Source organism: Cyprinodon variegatus, unplaced genomic scaffold (genome assembly GCF_000732505.1).
Source record: "Cyprinodon variegatus isolate N-32 unplaced genomic scaffold, C_variegatus-1.0 Scaffold565, whole genome shotgun sequence".
Lineage (NCBI taxonomy): Eukaryota > Metazoa > Chordata > Actinopteri > Cyprinodontiformes > Cyprinodontidae > Cyprinodon > Cyprinodon variegatus.
In genome coordinates, this window is record NW_015151018.1 from 325,261 (window position 1) to 330,560 (window position 5,300).

Consider the following 5,300-nt stretch of genomic DNA (forward strand, 5'->3'; position numbering starts at 1 on the left):
AAAATAAGTATTGAAAATGAAATCACTTTGAAATAAAAATGTGAATTTTTAGCTTGAAGAGAACATAACAAATGAAATTTCAGCTGTGTAGAAATAATGACAATTAATTTTTTTAGGTTAGAAATGTGTTCTGAATATATTTAAACACTGAATCAGTAAGTACAAAGATACAACATTTAAATTTCAGTGGCATTTTTAATTCAAATCCCAGCGACACAGATTTACTTCCATACTAACCAGAGGTGGAAAGAGTACTTAAAAATTGTAATTGAGTAAAAGTATCTTTACTTTGCCTAAAGTTTACTTAGAGTAAAAGTAAAATCACCCATCTCAAAATTTACTCAAGTAAAAGTACAAAATTACTTCATTTAAATTGTAATTTGAGTAAAAGTTACTTAGTTACTTTGGGTAATTTAATGCAAAAAAAAAGGATGAGTCATGAATCGAATTGAGCACAAGGTGTTTTAATTGATTTCAGTGGAAATCCACACTTGCAAAAGATCAGCTGGTCTAAAGAACATACTTCCTCACAGCAGAAGGACAGTCACTACCTGAACCATAAAGTGCAAACTATTTTCAACCCTACTGTCCAACAGACAACACCATGATAGGAATAAAGAAATTTAAACCACATTTTAAAGTATTCAAAATGCACACAAAATTAATTGCCCAAAAGATACCAGAATATGTTTCCTCTTCGTTCTTTTCCTCATCCATACTCTCTACATGGTGATTAGCAACTGCCATCTTCCAAAGCGCAGCACTGGATTATGAGACAATGCAAAGGGTAATGGCAAGGCAGCGTTACGCAAGTTTAAATTTCCGGCCACATAAAATGTTTTCACCATCAGTATTTTTTATTTTGTTTTTACTCAGTAATATGACGAGGTTTTAAATGTAGCGAAGTAAAACTACTTAGGTTAAAATTTACTCGATTAAAAGTAAAAATTACATATTTCAAAAACTACTCAGAAAATTACAAATTACTCATAAAAAGTACTAAATTACAGTAACTTGAGTAAATGTAATTCGTTACTTTCCACCCCTGACGCTAACCATGATGTAGCTCTATTTTTAGTGTGATCCATCATTCAGTTCTGGGAGAGACTATTTAGGAGAGAACTGAAGGAGACTATTTTTTTGAGTTCCATTAAAAAACTAAAAAGGAAGTTTCAAGTTTCAATACCAAGTCTCACATTCAATGTCAATAGAAACTGTCACTGATTGAGCTCCAAACATTTGTAGTTCTTACGGTTCCCGAATTCAACAGCTGGGAATCTTTTTTCCAGGCACGTAAACTTAGTCAACATTCCGTACTCCAGGTCGTCTAAGCCACGCCCCCATGCTGAGGGGAAACCAGTTTAAAACACAAAAACAAATCTTGAAGTAAAAAGTTATTTTAAACATTTCTTTTCAGTTAGATTTTTTTCAATTAAAATCCTTTAAATTTAGTTTAAAAAAAATCTTTTTTTTTCTTTTGAGGTTCATTATAATTTTTCAGTTTCAAAAAGAACAGATATTTGCTGTTACCCCCTCCTCTTCCCATGTTTGGATAACGGATTGAGCAGAGCTCTGTGAGGCGGTCAAAGCTCGGGAGGTTTTTTCCAGATCACATCTGCTTGTTCACTAATGTTTTCTAACAACCCTCTGAGGCCAAAAACACAACGTCTGCATCCGTACTGAGGTTGCATTGCACAGGGTTGGACTTTAGCTACACATCAGGTGACTTTGATTGACTATACTAATGTTCACTGTAAAAAATATCTAAAAATGAGTAAAAATGTCTTAAATTAAGTGTATTTTGCCTTCATTTGAGCAGGTAAATGAGATAATCATGCCAATGGAATGAGCATTTTTACTCTTAAAATAAGTGTAAAATGAGATAATTAGATATTATGCACTTGAAATAAGAGACTGCAGTTGTTTTTGTTTCTTATTTTAAATGTAAGTTGCCTTACTCCCTGGGAAGGCGTCCCACTTACCTGAATAATTCAAGAAAAAATGCACTTATTTTAAGAAAAATTGACTCACTTAGATATCATTTTTTTGCAGTGTTGTATTGGTGTATCAGATAAAATCTGAATAAATTATAATAGATTTTATAACTGTAACGTGTGAAAACTAACTCCATTTTCTGTGTGATTTCGGCTGTTCATGCAGCTCAAACACCAATCAGGCTGAAAACAATGCACACAGCTCAGCTGGTTTAGAGGATGGTAATGCATGTATGTGCAGGCCCTCTTTTTTTAACCCACATACAGGATTGTTTTCAGATCGCTTAGCATGCTCACTCTGTTATCTGCACGGATCACCTGATTCCTGTAAACCAGGTCCCAGTTGAACAGGAATGTCCCAGAAGCAGCCATGCTGCATTAAAGTGCAGGTATATATCTGGCAAACCCATGTCTGCGGTAAAGTGATTTGTTTTTTTTTTGGACATAGAGAAATATCAGAAAACCATCCAGTGCTCCTCTGCTGCTGTTGGAGTTCATTCAGTGGCTGCTTTCTGCTCATCCACCAGATGGTTCTGCTTAGGGACTGCTGTGTGCAAGCCACCACTAAATCCAATAAATGAAACCGGTATGCACATTAAGGGTTGCATATTGTGCTAGTTTTATGTTACACGCTATGTTAGGTCATCTGAAGCTGCCTGTCATCTTGCAAAGAGCAGAGCTGTGCAACGAACAGTCGAGTAGAACCAGCTAATGTTTTCACTCTCACTCTGAAAATTGCCTAAAACTACACCCCAGACTTAGGTTATCTTTTTATAGGACAACCTTCAAGCTCGACACTTAGAGATTTCTAGAGAGCAGGTCTCCTCTGGCATAATTATTATTTTAAATACTTCTAAGACACATCCATGACTGTGCTTTCATAGCATCTTCTTCCAGCATCACATAGCAACAAAAAGAAAAGGTTGATGTCTGTACAGGAAAGAAAAAAAAAAGGTTTTATACCAGCAGAGGATTTTGCAAAAGTCAGATTGATTAATATATTTATACATTTAGGTGTTTTGTGCAGCACTTCGGTTAGCATTTAGCTTGTTTTTAAAGTGCTCTAGAAATAAAATGCTTTAACATGAAGACATTTTAATGACTTGAAGAGTTTTAATGTTTATTGAGCCGTTCACTTGATCTAACATACAAGTAGGAGGCTTAGTTGGAGATAACAGTTATGTTAACTCTGAAACTTCAACTGGATCAAAGCAGTCTAAACCCGGATCAGATGCTATGGTTACCTCAGATGCTGCCTCACCTTCTAGAGACAAACCAATCATATTAAGAGGAGTGCTAATGATCTTATTTTTTATCAAATTAATCTTATTTATAAAGAATCCCATAAAATCATTACTGCTAAGAGCAGGTGGAATGGACGGTTCCACAGAGCTATGGCTCTGGGTGAGTTTGGCAACTGGATTAAAAAGATATCAAGGATTTCTCTTATTCTCCTCTATTAATGAGGAGAAATATGCATATGAAATATGCTTTCTTTACAAAGGGTCATCTTATGCAGCAGTGAACTATTTTTCCAGACTAGGAAGGATTCCTGAAGGCATGTTGCTGCAGAGTGCACAGCTCTGCATTAAACCAAGCTTTTTCTTTATCAAAGGGGCTAAATTGTCTAAGGCCCAGAGAACTATTAACCACATTAACATAGTCATTAATTTGTGAAGGGGGATAAATTAAATGGTTGCTCTCTGTAGTATTGTTCAGTAGGGGTGTAAATCACACCCATCATGGCGATTCGATTCAGTACCGATTTCCTGACCCAACGATTCGATTATTTTCGATACTCAAGAATACACCACGATACGATTCGATTAATTGTTTGTTTTGTTTTTTTTACAACTTACAGGCTAGACAAAGTTTAAATTTGAAATAAATCAATGAAAGCTGTAATATTGTTATGCATTTGAGAAACAACAGCAAATAGCAGAAGTAGAAAAGTTGCATCAAAAAATACTGCAAAAATTCTGCACAAAATCAGTGCAATGAGTGCAATGCAATACCTCGGCTCCAGACGTCCCGCCCCCTCCACAGACGCTCCGCTGCTCCTCTCCCAGATTGTAGCTGACCGCAAACAGCGCCGCAGACAGGAGGCCGGCTTGTTTTGTTTTTATGACCGAAATTGCGGAAAACAACTCGTGAAGTTTGACCCGCTAGAAGAACGAGGTGCGCGAGAACGCTGGGACCCTTTTTCCACCTGGATCTCCGCTCTTTTTGGCCCTCATGTCCCTCCGTCGTCGGACTAAACTCGCCCCCACTTCCTCGCCGCCTCGGCCTTATCTAGAACCACAGCGTGTAGCACAGACCACGCTTCAATATTGAGCATAAATCAAAAATGTCTATGTGAAGCTCACTGCAACACACTGCTGTGAGAGTATAACCATGAAGCGAGGTAGGAGGGCAAAATAGGTTTAGCGCCACCGCAGCACGGGAGGAGAATTACGTCCAGGTGCAAATTTAATAAAAATAGATTGGAGGGAAAAAAAAAACACAAATCGATACTCTTGCGGACATATCGATGCATCGGATCGCCGGCTGTTGGATCGATGCATCGATAGAAAACGATTATTATTTACACCCCTATTGTTCAGTGATGAAGAGGAGATAAAAGTGAAACAGATTCTTTAAAATTTATAACTGCACTATCTGAAGATGATCTGCTAAAATGAAATCTTCTTTTCGGGGAGGAGAACTCTGGTAAAGTAATCCTGAAGGTTATTAAAAAGTGGTCAGAGATGACAGGGTTGTGAGGAAATACTGTTATTTCTTCACATTCAGTGACATATGTCAGAACAAGGTACAAAGTATGAAGATGAGAATGCGTGGGACTATTCACATTTTGAACAAAGCCAATAGTGTCTAAGATAGCATTAAAGGCTGCATCAAAGCTATCACCTTAAATGTTAGCATGGATTTTAAAATCTCCCATTATGATGACCCTGTGAGTGTTCAACACCAAATCAGATAGGAATTCTGAAAACTCATCAAAAAATTCAAAGTAAGGACCTGAGGGATGATATAAAGTTACAAAAGGAAGAGGTTTCGTAGCTTAGCAGCGTGTAAAAATAAGATTGAATATATTTTACTGGGAGGTTTGACACTTTGTACATAATATTCATTATCATATATTCATCATAGTTCAGTAAGAAAATATTTTATTAGGGTAATAGTGATCAGAGCACCTATGGAACCTTTTTTGTATATAACTCACCAAAATGTACGGTGGCCCTGAAGTGCAAACTGCAACTACAAATCTAAAAGCGCAACTACATTAAGGAAAACAAAACTACATAA

General features: G+C 36.7%; 1 protein-coding gene across 1 annotated transcript in view; it reads left to right on the forward strand.

The window, feature by feature from the left end:
* plcl1 (phospholipase C like 1) overlaps positions 1 to 5,300 on the forward strand; it is a 189,099-nt gene that overhangs the window by 144,967 nt on the left and 38,832 nt on the right. The window lies entirely within an intron of this gene.